General features: G+C 42.7%; 1 protein-coding gene across 2 annotated transcripts in view; it reads left to right on the forward strand.

Annotated features, from left to right (window-relative positions):
• The first annotated feature begins 308 nt into the window (after nt 1–308).
• Nucleotides 309–17,565, forward strand: part of LOC132542701 (protein dopey-1-like) — a 54,919-nt gene continuing 37,662 nt past the window's right edge. For both annotated transcript variants that reach the window (XM_060205439.1, XM_060205438.1), the window contains exon 1: nt 309–411. The gene's annotated coding sequence lies outside the window, so the exon portion shown is untranslated. The remainder of the gene's footprint in view (nt 412–17,565) is intronic.

Raw genomic sequence — 17,565 nt, forward strand, 5'->3', positions numbered from 1 at the left:
CACATTGAATTGCAACATTTAAGTGCTGAAATATTTTTATTTTTTCTGAAATAGTTTTACATTATATTCTTTATATTGAAACATACAATAAATTTAGGGGTTGGGAACATAGCATAATAGGTTCAAAAAGCCTTTAATATCTGAGGCACTAAATGTCCCAGATTCAATTCCCAGCACCAGCATAAACCAGACTGGCCGCTGGAGGGCGCTGTGGCGACAGCTAGTCCCCTAAGCGAGGAACGGACGGGGGGGGGGGGGGGGGGCGGGGATCCAGGGCCGTCGACGTCGACGCCGGCGTGGGCGCGGTGCACGCTGGGAGCTGTCACCAGGCTCTTCTGCTCCGGGCCTCCGTGTCGCTGCCGCGGTTGCCAGGAGAGCGGCGCCGGCGGGGAGCGGCCGAGCCCACCGCAGGTAACCGCGTCCTCGCTGTCAGCGCGGGCGCTAGGCCAGCCCGGAGCGGCCTCCTCGGCGCGTCGGGTTCAGGAGCAGCCGCGGGGTCGTTCCCCCCGGACCAGACTGTTGTGGCGTCGGGGGTGTGGGCGCCCTGGCCCCGCCTGGAGCCGCGGAGCCGGCGGCTGCCCTGGGGTTTGCGGGGAGGCGGGAGCTGCGCGGGGACCGGGAGCAGGTGGAGGCGCACGGGTGGCCGGCGGGAGCGGCTGCGGGCGGGTCGGGGCGTCCCGCGGTCCGTCCCGAGTCCTCCGCGCTGGGGCCCAGCGGGCGCGGGGTCTGGAGTGGAGGTCGCACCTGTGCGGGGAAGACCAGCACAGCCTCTTTGTTGGCAGAACCCAGGCCCCTCGCCCTCGCTCCCCTCTGCTGGGTCCCCGTAGCGTGGCGGAGACTAGCATGCTAACCAGGGTTCACGGTCCAAGTCGGGGGCCTGGGAAGAAGTGAGAAAGTTTATCAGAGGAAGTTGACAATAGTCACCTTTGATTCCCTATCCCTTTAAAGTTGCAACATGACAAGAGTTAGTGGTCCGGGTTTTCGCCTCCCTTCTTGTCTTGCCCACCTTTGGGTGAGGTGGGAGGTGGGGTGGGCGAAGGCGCACACAACTATTAGAAGCTCAGTAAAAAGTGTGTGGTTTTTCTCTTGCACAGTCTTAGACTCCTTTGGAGCCTGAAGAAAAAAAAAAGGAAAAATTAGGAAAGTCTGATTTGGAGACTAGTTAAAGCAATCGTGGAGAGGCAAAAAGCAAACAAAAACCCCTCGTAGCTTCTATGTTGGCAGCTTCTGTGCAGACACAAGGTCTTTAATTTTGCTGTTGGTAATGTTTGTCAGCCTTCGATGCTAACTAACTCACCACCCGATAAACAGCACAGTGATTTAGTGGAGGAAATGAAAGCCAGTTGTATAAACGCTTCATTTTGAGTGATTACACTCCACTGCCACTGAACTGGTTCATTCCCCAGAATTGCTAAATAGCAAATCTCCGGATAGGTCTGATTTTTTTTTTTTTTTGAACCCAAGTCCGGAAGGATGAAAAATACACAAACCAGAAAAAAAATGTGACACTATAGAAGACATGTTAAATGTCAACAAATATTTGGCAAGGGATCTTTTTTTTTTTTTTTTTTTTTTTGCTAGTTTAAGCAGTGGAGCGAGCCTGTTGGTGAGGTATGTCATTTAGGCCTTCTGTTAAAATGTGGTAACCCTAGGCCTCAGTTTTGTCATTCGTTTAAAGAAATTTTGTAAGTCAGAGTTTTCTGGGCCAGGCTGTAGTACACCAGGTTAAGTGCACATAGTAGAAAGCTCAAGAACCAGCGCTAGGACCCCGGTTTGAACCCCCGGGCTCCCCCACCTGCAGGCGGACCTGCTTCACCCTTTGTGAAGTAACTGGCAGGTGTCTCTCTCTCTCTCTCTCTCTCCCTCTGTATCTCCCTGTCCTCTCAGTTTCTCTCTGTCTTATCCGATAAAATGGAGGGAAAAAATGGTCTCCAGTAGCAGTGGATTCGTAGTGTAGGCACAGCCCCAGCACTGGAGGCAAAAATAAAAATAAGATCAGAATTTTCTAAATTGGTGTTTTCACTGGACACTGTTCTGAACCCACCAGTGTGCCTATAAAACAGTATAGCAAATAATTCTGATTTGCTTTTGACTGCAGAATTCATGAAAGCCTTTACTAATATGCTTATATGTTTGTAGATTTCCAGGGAGACCCTTTTGATTGGCTTTCAGACTAATTCAAACCTTTACTGCTGAGTCCCCAAATTGGCACAGTGGTAGAATTTGAAAGCATGGGTCCTGAGTTGGATCCCCAGCAGGAGTAGTTGTACCACAAGGTGCACTGGCCAGCACACATGCTATATATCTCTCTCTCATTAGTAAATATGTAAATCTTATTTAAAAATCCAAAGCTTTCCTAGTATCCTTGTATGCTTGCAAATTTCCAAGGGCAGGCAAGAGTAGCACTTCCTAAATTTACCTGACCAGAGAGCCTATTTTTCTCATGGCCAACTTAAGATCTTGTCAAATGTAATTGTATAGAATGCAAATTTTAAAACTACTGTACTTGAACTGAATTCCCTTTCTTTTCTTTTTAAGTTTCTTTTTTTTAATTATCTTTATTTATTTATTAGATAGAGACAGCCAGAAATTGAGAAGAGGAGGGGAGATAGGGAGAGAGACAGAGAGATACCTGCAGTCCTACGTCATCACTCACAAAGCTTTCCCCCTGCAGGTGGGGACTGGGGCTTGAACCTGGGTCCTTGTGCACTGTAATAGGTGCACTCAATCAGATGCGCCACCACCCAGCCCCCCTGAGTTCCATGTCACTCCAAAATTTCCCTGCATTGTACTTTAAAAGCAAAACAAACTTTAAAAAAAAGGATTTTATTTATTTATTAGTGAGAAAGTTAGGGGGAGAGAGAGAGAAGGAACCACACATCACTCTGGTATATGTGCTGCTGGTGATCGAACTCAGGACCACATGCTTGAGAGTCCAGTGCTATAGTCATTGTGCCATCTCCCGAACCACCAAAACAAGCTTTCAGTTTAAGCTTTCTTGAGCATAAGATACAGTAGCAATTCGCTCATAACAAAAAGCTTACATTCTCCATACTAAGATATTAATATTATTAATAATACACAAAGGTACCTGCTTTAATTTATGGAAGAAGCTGTCTTTTTCTCTGGTCTCTTGATGCTTTTCTTTAACTATAATTAATTCATGTTTTGAGTCTGAGCTTATGGTTAAGTCATTGATTTTATTCAGAATCACATTATAACTTCAACAAGTAAAAAGAAAGATGTTGATAATGGTATCTTCCTATGAATGATTTCCCTCGCTAGTCATGAATTCTTAAAACCATGAAATGTGATAAAAACCACTTAAATCATACTTAATAATTAATAGCTAAATTTAAGAGCTCAGATCATAGAAAGAATAAAAGTTTAAAAGGTAAATGCTAAGACAGGTTCTTCTAAATTGTTTTTTTCAGTTGTCACTAGCATACAACCAGTGAGGCTGTTTCTTTCTGTTTGATATATATATATATATTTTTTTTTTTTTCTTTTGCCTCCATGGTTATCACTGGGGCTCAGTGCCTGCACCACAAATCCACTGCTCCTGGAGGTCATTTTTCCCATTTTGTTGCCCTTGTTGTCATTATTGTTGCCATTGATGTTGTTGTTGTTGGGTAGGACAGAGAAATTGAGAGAGGGGGAGAGAAAGATAGATACCTATAGACCTGCTTCACCACTTGTGAGGCAACCCCCCTACAGGTGGGGAGCCGGGGTCCTCCAACTGGGATCCTTACACTGGTCCTTACACATTGCACCATGTGTGCTTAACCTGCTGTACTACCCCCCGACCCCCTCTGTTTGATGTTCTTTTTTATATATATATTTTATATTTATTTGTTTTCCCTTTTGTTGCCCTTGTTGTTGTAGTTATTATTGTTGTTACTAATGTCGTCCTTAGATAGGACAGGGAGAAATGGAGAGAGATGGGGGAGAGAAAGATAGACACCTGTAGACCTGCTTCACCGCCTGTGAAGCGACTCCCCAGTAGGTGGGGAGCTGGAGGCTCAAAACCGGATCCTTGCAGAGGTCCTTGTGCTTTGCGCCACGTGCACTTAACCTGCTGTGCTACCATCCGACTCCCCCGTCTGTTTGATATTCTTTGGCAGTGACTGTCGTGGTTTTCACAGTATGTGTAGTATATATAATTTTAACATGTAATTTATAATTTAGGTTAAGTCTGTCACAGAAGTGAATTTCTTTTAAGTACAGAACTGCTATTTTGTATAATTAGATTAAAAAAATTATACAAATAAATACCTTTGATTACTTTGTCTCTACATTATGCTTTTCCCTTTTCTTTGTTGTATTTATGTCAACCTCCCTCCCTCATTTATCAGAACTTGAGACCTTAATGACATTGTACTGCATTGCATACGTCAAAGATATACTAAGAAAAAAAAAAACATTACAGTGGGACTGGCAATACAACTCACTTGAATAGAACACTTGCTTTGTGCACATATGTTACAGTGGGCAAAGATCTGGGTTCAAGCCCCCGGTCCTCACCTGTAGGGGGAAGACTTTGCAGGTGGTGAAGCAGTGTTGTAGGTGTCTCTCTGTCTCTATCCCTCTCTGCCATCCCCCTCCCTCTCGACTTCTGGCTCTCTACCCAATAAATGAATAAGAAGATAAGTTAGGGACCAGATGGTGGCACACCTGGTTGAGTGCACATGTTAATAATGCTCAAAGACCTAGGCTTGAGCCCCCAGACCCCACCTTCAGGCGGAAAGCTTTGCAAGTGGTGAAGCAGTGCTGCAGGTACCTCTCTGTCTCCCTCTCTGTCATCCCTTTCCCTCTAGATTTCTGGCTGTCTCTATCCAATATACAAAATAAATTTTTTTTAAAAAAAATAAGATATTTTAAAGGAAAAGGAAAGTTCCACATTTTAAAAATAAATAAATAAATACAAGTAACTGTTTGCCACATTGATCTAACCTGAGGCTCATGGACATCCGTATTTATCAGGAGCCTGTATAACCCAGGTCCCTGTAAGTCTGAACTCACACTCTGTGGTCACAGCTGGGGATATTCTGAGCTGCACACATTACAGAACCATTTCTCCTTGAGCGGCAGAGTAGGATAATTTAGCTTGCATTCTGGAGAGTGGGGCAGACCTTACCAGTGCCAACTATAGTGATGGTGAAGTCCTAGAAAGGCTCACAAAACGGCTAGTAAGAACATTCCTGACATAAGTGACCATCAGGATCCTTAGAAATCTAGGCCCATAGTATCTATAGGCGAATCCAAGGATTCTTTGACTAGATCCCCAGTTCATGAGGTGGTCTGGAATTGGCCAAGATGGCTACACGAAGTGAGCCAGTCTCTTGCCCCTTTCCAGTTTTTGAAGTCCCTTCATTTGGCAGGCTTAAACTTTCTTCTCCCAGTTGTTCAGCCTTCAGTTAGGGATGAAATTGCCCTAGGTTTTTAGTCAGGGTTGATCATACTTTCTCCCTTTCATGGTGGCTAAACCAATGACATGCTCATACTAGCTACACATTCGTTTGTTGACCAAATGGATAAGTATAGGATTTTGTAAACTTCAGCCATTTATATAACATTATCAAGATATTGGCCATATGTTCATATTCCTTGTATACTTCATACTTTCTCATGCAAGTGTGACTGTTGGCATACTTTATTTATTTTTTATTTATTATTGATTTACTCCCTTTTGTTGCCCTTGTTGTTTTATTATTGTCGTTGTTGTTGGATAGGACAGAGAAAAATGGAGAGAGAAGGGGAAGACAGAGAGGGGGAGAGAAAGATAGACACCTGCAGACCTGCTTCACCGCTTGTGAAGCGACTCCCCTGCAGGTGGGGAGCCGGGGGCTGGAACCGGGGTCCTTAGGCCGGTCCTTGTGCTTTGCGCCACTTGCACTTAACCCACTGTGCTACTGCCCCGACTCCCTGTTGGCATATTTGATAAAAGAAATTGAAACAGAATGAAGTAAGAATAACTTCCTCATTTGATTCACTTCCAGATAACTCTTGTTGAACATCATAAAATCGTCTCACATCTGGTTGGTGGTTAACTTTTTGAAAGATACTTATTAGGGTGTATCACTTGTAAGATAAATCTTTGAAACTAAAGCTACTGATCTAAGTCTAAAAAACCAATAGGAGATTTTTATATGACAAAGTTATGATTATTGATTCAGGAATGATGAAATGTTAGTACTATAATATTTCTCTGGTGGAATTCCAGGAAGAGTAGATGCAGTGGTAAGTTTAAAATAATCTGTTATCACTACTTTCTATCGTCATTTCTTTTTTATTTTAATGTATTTATTTATAAAATGGAAACATTGACAAGACCATAGGATAAGAGGGGTACAAGTCCCACCACCAGAGCTCTGTAGCCCATCCCCTCCCCTGATAGCTTTCCTATTCTTTTTTTTAAAATCTTTATTTATTGGATAGAGACAGCCAGAAATCAAGAGGGAAGGGGGTGAAGAGAGAGAGAGACACCTGCAGCACTGCTTTACCACTCACAAAGCTTTCCCCCTGCAGGTGGAGACCAGGGGCTCGAACCGGGGTCTTTGCACATTGTAACTCATCCAGGTGTACCACCACTGGCCCCAGCTTTCCTATTTAGTCCTCTGGGAGAATGGGCCCAGGGTCATTATGGGTTGCAGAGGGTGGAAAGTCGGGCGTCTGTAATTGCTTCCCCACTGATTGAACATGGACGTTGACAGGTCTATCCATACTCCCAGCCTGTCTCTCTTTCCCTAGTGGGGCAGGGCTCTGAGGAAGCAGAGCACCAGGACACATTGGTGGGGTCATCTGTCCAGGGAAGTCTGGTTGGCATCATGATAGCATCTGGAACCTGCTGGCCGAGGCAAGACCAAGGCCCTCATTGGTCTATCATCATTTCTTAAGTTTGAGTTATATTTCCATATTTCCACCAACAGAAAACATTTACAGTACCCCCCCCCAAGTTTGTGCAGGTACAGAGAACAAGTTTCCCACTGTCTATAAAATTCATCTTGTCTCTCAACTTGGTATGGTTATATACTTGCATATAGCTATGTTGTAAACTTAGTGTTTTTATTTATTTATTTTACTTTTTGCCTCCACTGTTATTGATGGGGCTCAGTGCCTGCACCATGAATACACTGCTCCTGGAGGCTATTTTTTCCCCTTTTGTTGCCCTTGTTGTTATATCATTATTGTGGTTATTATTTTGTTGTTATTGATGTTGTCATTATTGGATAGGACAGAGAGAAATAGAGAGGGGGGAAGAGAAAGATAAGACACCTGCAGACCTGCTCCACTGCTTGTGAAGTGACATTCCTGCAGATGGGGAGCCTGGGGCTCAAACCTGGATCCTCACTCTGGTCCCTGTGCTTGCGCCATATGCGCTTAATCTGTTGCACTACTGCCCAGTCCCCGAGCTTAGTGTTTAAACTGCTATTGTTTTGTGTTCATAAACTAAAAGTTCAGGCAAATGGGCCATTTCATTTGATGTTAATGAAAAAAATTCACACTTAAGCCTGAATAAGAAATTCCAGTAACATGAGTTTTTTCAAAGCATTGTCCCAAACCTGTTACTTCTGTTAATTGAGATATTATTATTATTATTATTAATTTTTTTAACCAGAGCACTGCTCATCTCTGGCTTATGGTGGTAAGGGGGATTGAATCTGTGACTTTGGAGACTTTGGAGCCTCAGGCACGAGAGTGTCTTTACATAATCATTATGCTATCTACCCCTGCCTGAGATTTTACTAGTTTTATGTGATAGAATAACTGTTAATGTTTTTTGAGTATGGAGGTTGTAGTTTAAAAGAAGAAATAACAGAGTAAACATTATAGTTTATTTTGTTATGCTGCATAACAAATTATCACAAAATGTAATGGCCTAAGACAACAGTAAGTATCCTTGTAGCGTTTTCCAGGAAAGATTATAGAGTTAGGTTCATATTTAAGTGTTTGTGAGGTTGCAGATGTCATCCTGAACTTGTAGTAATTTAATGTTTAGATTAGGAATGGAGAACCTCCTTCTAAACTCATGCTATAGTTTCTGAGTTTTGCAGGGAGGTCTCAGTAATCTAGAGAGGCATCTCTCTCCTAGGGCTACTTATCCTTCTGACATGAAGACTAGCTTGCCTCTGAAAATTCAATACACATCAAAGTGTAGTTAGCAAGTCTCTCATGACCTAACTTTAACTTCTGTAGCATGCTACCTATTACTCACATGGGCAGAGAGAGTAAACTACAAAAGGGCATGAATTTCAGGAGTTAAGGATCATGGAGGCCATCTTGGAATCTGCTTAACAACTCTTGTAAAGCCATTGGGTTGTTGGGAAAGTCATTTTTTAAGGTTTTTTTTTAATATTTATTTATTCCCTTGTGTTGCCCTTGTTGTAGTTATTATTGTTGTTGTTATTGATGTCTTTGTTGTTGGATAGGACAGAGAGAAATGGAGAGAGGAGGGGAAGACAGAGAAGGGGAAAGATAGACACCTGCAGACCTGCTTCACCAGTTGTGAAGCAACTCTCCTGCAGATGGGGAGCCGGGGGCTCGAATCAGGATTCTTATGCCAGTCCTTGCACTTTGCTCCACGTGCGCTTAACCCTCTGAGCTACCACCCCACCCCCGGGAAAGTCATTTTTCTATGCAGAAATGTGTCATGACTTTCCTGACATCCCAAGAGTATAGGAACATCTCTAACTAGCAAATAGTACATCTTTACTCAATATGTAGTATATGTACAACTCATAGTTTTTCAAAGATTAATTTAAAATGTGGACGGGTAGATAGCATAATGGTTTTGCAAAGAGATGTTTATGCCTGAGGCTCCCAAGTCTCAGGTTTAATCTCCTGCACAACCATAAACCAAAGCTGAGCAGTCCTCTGGTTAAAAGTAAAATAAATAATAATAATTTAAAATGCCACTTAAGGATTATTACATTTTTTAAAAAAAATGCAACGACTAGGGGGGCTGGGTGGTAGCGCAGTGGGTTAAGCACACATGGCACAAAGCACAAGGACCAGCTTAAGGATCCAGGTTCAAGCCCTTGGCTTCCCACCTGCTGAGGGTCGCTTCACAGGTGGTGAAGCAGGTCTGCTTTCTAGTCTTCCTCTCCCCCTCTCTGTCTTCCCCACCTCTCGATTTCTCTCTGTCCTACCCAACAATGACCACAATAAACAACAAGGGCAACAAAAGGGGAAAAAATCACCTCTGGAAGCAGTGGATTCATAGTACAGGTACCAAGCCCAGCAATAACCCTAGAGGGAAAAAAAAAAAAAAAAGCAAGGACTGGGCAGAAGATAGCATAATGGTTATGCAAACAGATTCTCTTGCCTGAGGCTCCAAAGTCCCAGGTTCAATCCCCATGCCACCATGAGCCAGAACTGAGCACTGTTCTGATTAAAATAAATAAATTAAGTAAATAAATAAATAGATAGATAGATAAATAAATAAGCAAGCACTACCCCACTAGGGAAAGATAGAAACAGTCTGGGGGTATGGATCAACCTATCAATGTCTATGTCCAGCAGAGAAGCAATTACAGAAGCAAGATGGGAGTCGGGTGGTAGCGCAGTGGGTTAAGTGCACATGGTGCAAAGCACAAGGACCGGCATAAGTATCCCGGTTCAAGCCCCGGGCTCCCCACCTGCATGGGCGTCACTTCACAAGTGGTGAAGCAGGTCTGCAGGTGTCTATCTTTCTCACCTTCTCTCTGTCTTCCCCTCTTCTCTCCATTTCTCTCTGTCCTATCCAACACAACAACATCAATAACAACAATAATAATAACTACAACAATAAAACAACAAGGGCAACAAAAGGGAATAAATTTAAAAAAAAAAAAAAAAGAAGAAGCTAGAACTTCCACCTTCTGCACACTGTAAAGAATTTTGGTCCATTCTCCCTGAGGGATAAAGAATGAGGAAGTTTCCAGTGTGTGTGGTGTGGGGGTGGCGGACACGGAAGGACGGGGACTGGGACAGACAGAACTCTAGTGGTGGAGATTGTATGGAATTATATCCATTATCTTACAATCTAGTTAATCATTATATCACTAAAGCAACTACTTTTCAACATAATACCTATTCTCAGTGATTCTAGAGTATAGGGAATGACTGAGTTCAAATATAACATTTAAATTACTCTTTTATTTTCATTTTCATTTAGTTAACAGGGAGGTGAAGAAGAGAGTAAATGCTAGACATAACACAGCTGCTATTTACCTTCTTTGGGGACATTAATACTGGGTTGTGGGAAAGGTCATGATACATTTTGCATAGAAAAAGCAGAACAGGGAGTGGGGTCTTAGCACAGCAGGTTAAGCACACATGGCTCAAAGCACAAGGATCAGCATTAAGGATCCTGGTTGGAGCCTCAGGCTCCCCACCTGCAGGGGATTCGCTTCACAGGCAGTGAAGGAGTCCATTTCTCTCCCCCTCTCTGTCTTTCCCTCCTCTCTCCATTTCTCTCTGTCCTATCAACTATAAGACAACAAGGGCAACAAAAGGGAATAAATAAATAAATATTTTTTTAAACTTGCAATAAAAAAAAGAAAAGCAGAACAATGCCAGAGAACTGTGAGGTCCTTATGCATAATGAAACTGTACTCACACCTCAAGTGCTATCAATGCTTGCACTATAAAGCGTTAACACCCTCAGTAGAGAAAAAAAAAGGAAAGGAGAAAAATGTCACAACTTTTCCAACAACCCAATAATTTATTCACTTTGAAAAAAATAAATGCTTTTATTTAACACCAACATAGGGAGTAAGTTGCATGATTTTTTATTGTTACTGATGTCATCATTGTTGGATGGAGAGAGGAGGGGAAGACAGAGAGAGGGAGAGAAAGACACCTGCAGACCTGCTTCACCGCTTGTGAAGAGACTTCCCTGCAGGTGGGGAGCCGGGGTTTGGAACCCAGACCCTTAGCCAGTCCTTGGCTTTGCACCACGTGCACTTAAGCCACTGCGCTACTGCCGACTCCCCTAGTTGCATGATTTTAAAGTGTAAAAAGTATACAGTATAAAAAAAAAAGTAAAAAGTATAAGTCTCTCTTTCCCTAGCCCCCACCCACCTGGTTCCCAGCTGACTCCCTAGACATAATTAGGTTTAATCAGTTTTCTTTTCTTTTTTTTTAAAAAATATATTTTTTATTTATTTACTAATGAGAGGGAAAGGAGTAGAGGAAGAGAATCAAACATCACTCTGGTACTTGTGCTGCCGGGGATTGAACTCAAGACCTTATTCTTGAGAGTCCAAGAGTTTACTCACTGCTCTACCTCCCAGACCACATCAGTTTTATTTTCTTATGAGTTCTTCCAGATTATGTGACACAAATTTCATCCCTTTATTTTTAGTTTTTAATTAAAATTTTTATTATCTTTATTTGCTTGATAGAGACAACCAGAAATCAAGCGGGAAGGAAATATAGAGAAGGAAAGAGACAGAGACATTTGCAGCACTGCTTTACCACTTGTGAAGCTTTCTCCCTGCAGGTGGGGACCAGGGGCTTGAACCACGGTCCTTGACCACTATAATGTGTGCACTTAGCCAGGTGCACCACTGCCTGACCCCCAAATTTCCTCCCATTGTATATAAATCGTGACATCTTGTTCACCTTAATTTTTTTTCATAATCAATGTATAGATTTTACCCTTTTTACTAGATTAGTAAATTCAGCTGTTGTTGTTGTGTGCAGGCCGCGGAGAAAAGAGAGAGGAGGTCCGGAGCAAAGAGGAAACACAAATCTTTATTTGTGCTGGCACCTCAGAGTTGGGTGCTACAGAAGCAGGTTGGACCACGTGGAGGTAGCGAAAATGGCCGCCTCACGCAGTAACCTTTCCTGAGTCTGAACACTAAAGTGAAGCGCTGGCAAGAGAGCGAGGTGTGGAAGAAGAAGGGCTTTTATAGGAGCAGCTTTTGCGAGAAGGGGAAGGAGTAACCATAGCACTCCAGGATAGGATAATAACTCTCGTGAGAATGGGAGGGGGAGGAGTGACCAAAGCACTCCAAATATCGCAGGGAAATAGACAATGCCCTGAGGGCACAACATGGCGAAACAGGCACTCCGAGAATGTCCCAACTCTCACGGGAACTAGCAGTAGCCTGAGGGGACAACATGGCAGATGTGACTGCATTTGCACAATTTCCCAGCATCTCCCCCTTTCCTTTTATCTAATGGCCAGGGCAACAGTCTGTAAAGTCTATGAACTACTCAGGGTCAGTCTATGAAAAACCAGCAACGTGAAGGGAAGGAAGCTACTGTAAAATTGTCTAAAGTGTCCAAAGAGTATACCAGCAAGTCTGATAGAAGTCTCAGTCCAAAGTAGGCGACTAGGGGGAGAAATGGCAGGGGGTGAAATGCTGCATGAGGAAGGTCAGCCTCTGGAATTCCGCTTTTCCGTAGAGAGTGAGCTGGAACCACCAAAACGTGGCAGGCAAAGCAGAAGCAGGAAAGGCAGACAGGCAGTAAAAAAGTCTGTCCTTGGAGTCTGTGAATCAGGTTCTTCAGATCGCGTCAGGTGACATCCAGGGTTTCGGGGGGGGTTGTGCCACTGTAGTCGTGCCATCTAGTGGGTGGTGTCAGGGTGTGCCGGGGTCCAGATGGTTTTTTCCGGGATTCCTGTGGAAGAAACACAAACAATCTGCTTCTCGTGGTTAGCAGGTCATCTGATTTGAATGCTTTATAGAAAAAGAGTTTTGGTGCCTTAGCCAACTGAGTATTGGGGGATGTATCTTTCCTATTCATTTATTATTATTATTTTATATTATTTGTCATGGTAGTCAGCCGTTATCTGGAAGGTCCTGGGTGATTCATGGGGAAAAAGAACTTATCTTTTAACAAGGATTCTAAGGTGTAGGGAAGCAGGTTTTGTTTTTTGTTTTTTTTTTGGTATTTTGCCTTTTGTTGTCCTAGTTGTTTTATTGTTGTAATTATATTGTTGTTATTACTGATATTGTGGTTGTTGGGTAGAACAGAGAGAAATGGAGAGAGGAGGGGAAGACAGAGAAGAGGAGAGAAAGAGACACCAGACCTGCTTCACTGCTTATGAAGCGATTCCCCTGCAGGTGAGGAGCGTCCGAACATGTGTACGTGTCTGTGGAGACGGAAATTTTGGGACTAGCTGCTGATCGCTTAGTGCGTCTTAAGCACATATGCTTTAACTCTCGTATCTCAGCCTCAAGGTTGCTTATCCTCATGGCAGACCACGTTGTACGTATCTTGTAAGTAGCCATTATAGCTATGAGAACCCACAGTGTAGCAAAAATTGAAGTGTCTCTGAGAGCGAGAACCTGTCCCAGGAGAGAAGGAGATAATGTCTGGGACACCTCCTCATAAAACGAAAAAAAATCCCATGGTGAGGGGAAACGCAGGGCCACAGAGTCAGGCGGCTGCCACTTACCTGTGTCTGGGCGACTTTTCTGGACCTCAGGCCGGGCGTGAGTACAGGACACGTCAGGCACCAGATGTCGTTGTGTGTGGGCCACGGAGAAGAGAGAGAGGAGGTCTGGAGCGAAGAAGGAACACAAATCTTGATTTGCGCTGGCACCTCAGAGTTGGGTGCTAGAGAAGCAGGTTGGGCCACGTGGAGGTAGCGAAAATGGCTGCCTCACGCAGTAGCCTTTCCTGAGTCTGAACACCGAAGTGAAGTGCTGGCAAGAGAGCGAGGTGCGGAAGAAGAAGGGCTTTTATAGGAGTAGCTTTCGCGAGAATGGGAAGGGGGAGGAGTAACCATAGCACTCCAGGATAGGATAATAACTCTTGTGAGAATGGGAGGGGGGCAGAGTAACCAAAGCACTCCAGATATCGCGGGGAAATAGACAATGCCCTGAGAGCACAACATGGCAGAACAGAGAATGTCCCAACTCTCGTGGTAACTAGCAGTAGCCTGAGGGGACAACATGGCAGATGTGACTGCATTTGCACAATTTCCCAGCAAGCTGTCATTCATTTTTTATAATCTTACTTGTTACTTACTGATGAGTAGCCAGAGGGATTATATCCTTGGGACTCACAGCTCAATTAGAATAAATTAAATTCTGTGACAGAGGAAGTGCAGTGTGTAGAGTCAAAGTTCACAGAAGAATTTATGCATGCAAATTTTGGGCAGATGGTGGAATGGACAAACTTCCCAAAGTGGCTAAAGTCTGAGGCCTGATCAATGAGGCGACACTAGCTCAGCTAAATTGGGATTTAGTGTTTTCTACAGAAAATTAGAAGCCAAATTGGCTTATACTATTTTATTTTACCAGAGCACTACACAGCTCTGAGTTATGGTGGGGCATGGGATTGAACCTGGGACCTCTGAACCTCAGGCAACAGAGTCTATATATCCATTATGTTATATCCCCCTATAGAGAAGATTGTAAAGTGTGCTTAAAAAGGGGGAGGGGGGAGCCCTGGTTGAGCATACACACTACAGTGTATAAGAACCTGGGTTTGAATCCCTGGTTCCTACCTTCAGCGGGAGATCTTTGCATGTGGTGAAGCAGGTGTCTGTCTGTCATTCTCCCTCTCTATCCCCTCCCTCCCTCTCAATTTATGGCTGTCTCTATGCAATAAATAAAGATAATAAAAAATGTTTTTCTAAAAAACTACAACAGTCAAACTGGGAAGAAAGCACCAAGCATAGGCAAAAAGACTCATGCCTGAGGCTCCAAAGTCCAAAGTTCACTCCCCAGTACAGTCTTAAGCCAGAGTTGAGCAGTGCTCTGGAGAGAAGAGGAGGGAAGAGGGAGAGAGAGAGGAGAGAAGAACAATCTGAAAGAAAAAAAAAAAGCTACATCAGTCAAAACAATGTGGGTATTGTCTTTAACACAGTTATATAAATCAATAAAATTGAGTAAAAAGCCCTGATACAAATCCTGGTGTACATATAGAAAAAAAAAGCTATAATAAAGGATGGTAAGAACATTAGCCTAGATAAGAATACCCACTTAAACTGAACAGCAACATACAAAAATGAAGTTTGAACCCTACTATGTACCATATGTAAAGATTAACTCAAAAAGGTTTAAAGATCTAAATATGTTATCTAAAACTGTAAGCTCTTCAAAGAACACAGGTTGTATCCTTTGGGTTCTTATTATTATTTTATTTTATTTTTCACCAGAGGACTACTCAGCTCTGGTTTATGTTGGTGCAGGAATTGAGCCTGAGACTTTGGAACCTCAGGCATGAGAGTCTTTTTGCGTAACCATTATGCTATCTCTTCCATCCAGCATTCAGTTTAACAATGATTCTTTGGATATGCAAAAGCACAGATAGCAAAACAAAAATAGACAACTGGTACTGTTACATCCAATTTAAAAACTTCCCCATATCTAAGGACACAAGAGTGAAAAGGGACCTTACAGAATGAGAGAGTGTATTCACAAATCATATGAGTGGTAAGGGGATGATATCCTAAGTAAAAATTTCTACTATTCCTCCACAGAAAGTAATTTTTAAATGACTGGACATCTTGAGCAACCACTTCTTACATCCAGATTTGCACACCCAAATTCACAACACTATTTGCAATAACCAAGGGGTAAAGATAAACTAAATGTCTGTCAAAGGATGAAAGAATAAACAAGATTCAATGTACATATATAGGCATTAGGAAAAAAGAGAAATTACCAGCCTTAAAATAGAAAGGGATCCTGATGTATGGGGATACTACAACATGCCTGATTCTTGGCATGACTATGCTAAGTGAAATAAGCCATTGACAAAAAGACAAACACTATGTGGTTTCAATCCCATGAAATACCTAGAAAAGCCAAATCAGTGAGAAACACAAAGTAAATTAATAATGCTAGAGGTTGGGGGGACAGAAAAGGAGAATTATTTCATAAGTATAGTATGCATTTTACAAGATGAAAAAGTTTTGGAGATTCTTCAAATAATTCAAATATACCTACTACTCAACTCTGCACATAAAATATGGCTTAGATACTAAATTTCATGTCATGTGTTTTACAACTGTTTTAAGAACTAAAAAGCATATGGAAAATGACACAGTAGATAAAAGCTATCAACACAGAAGCTTGAGTTCCCAACTTTAATCCCCATCATCTGTATGAGCCAAAGTCATACCCTAGGTGTTCCCTCTCTCTCTCTCTCTCTCACTCACTAATCTTTTTTTGTTGTCGTTGTTGTAGTTATTATTGCTGTTGTTTATGTCATCGTTGGATAGGACAGAGAGAAATGGAGAGAGGAGGGGAAGACAGAAAGAGGGAAAGACAAGACACCTGCAGACCTGCTTCACTACCTGTGAAGTGACGCCCTTGCAGGTGGGGGGCCTGGGGCTCGAACTGGGATTCTTATGCCGGTCCTTGTGCTTCGCGCCATGTGCACTTAACCCACGGCCTGACTCCCCACTGACTAATCTTTAAAAGAAAAAAAAAAAAAGACTGGCAAAAGAGCTCATTTGGCTAGTGTGTTGCTTTACCATTTATGCTACTTAGACTCCTGCCAGGCCCCCACTGCAGTGAAGGGAACTCAGGTGCTGTAGTCTGTTTTATTCTCTCTCTGCTTCTCAGGCACTTAGAAATATGAAACATGTATATATACATATTTTTTAATTATTTACTTATTTATTCCCTTTTGTTGCCCTTGTTTTATTATCATTGTTGTTGTGTTATTGATGCCGTTGTTGTTGGATAGGACAGAGAGAAATGGAGAGGGGAGGGGAAGACAGAGAGGGGCAGAGAAAGATAAACACCTGCAGACCTGCTTCACCACTTGTGAAGCGACCTCCCCACCCCTTGCAGGTGGGGAGCAGGGGGCTCAAACCCGGATCCTTATGCTGGTCCTTGCGCTTTGCGCCACGTGCACTTAACCCGCTGCACACCTCCAACTCCCACATGTATATATTTTTAAGACTGTCCTGTAATACAAATGATTTCTCTAACTATTGAAAAAGTTACTGATGATTAAAGAAGGAGCCAAGTCAGAGGGACTGAATCAAAAGGTATAGTACAACATTTCAAATATAATTTGATCAAAAAAAATTTAGATGATGAAATAGAGCATGTCTAGAAAAGGAATAGCATATGTAAAGGCACTAAGGTGGGAGGGTGGGAATAAATTTTGAACAATAAGCAGCTGACTAATGTTAAAGGAAAAATATTCAGTGACACTTGCTAAAGATAAGATCAGCTGTATTCAGCATCATCACTATAGATAGAGGGATAATTGCAATGAAAATTTTAAAACATTTTAAAAATATATATATATGTTTTTTTGTTTGTTTTTTAACCAGAGCACTGCTCAGCTCTTGCTTATGGTGGTGCAGGGGATTGAACCTGGGACTTTGGAGCCTCAGGAATGAGAGTCTGTTTGCATAACCATTATGCTATCTACCCCTGCCCAAATACATATATTTTTATTCATTTATCATTGGATAGAAATTGACAAGGGGGTGGGGAGAGAGAAAGAGGGAAAGAGACAGAGCGTAAAGCTTTCCCCCTTCGGGTGGGGACCAGGGGCTTGAACCTGGGTCCTTGTGCTCTGTAATGTGAGTGCTTAACCAGTGCCACCACCTGGCCCCTACAATGGGATTTTATGGTTTAGTGGAGAGATTGGTTT

The sequence above is a fragment of the Erinaceus europaeus genome, chromosome 13, assembly GCF_950295315.1.
Source record: "Erinaceus europaeus chromosome 13, mEriEur2.1, whole genome shotgun sequence".
Lineage (NCBI taxonomy): Eukaryota > Metazoa > Chordata > Mammalia > Eulipotyphla > Erinaceidae > Erinaceus > Erinaceus europaeus.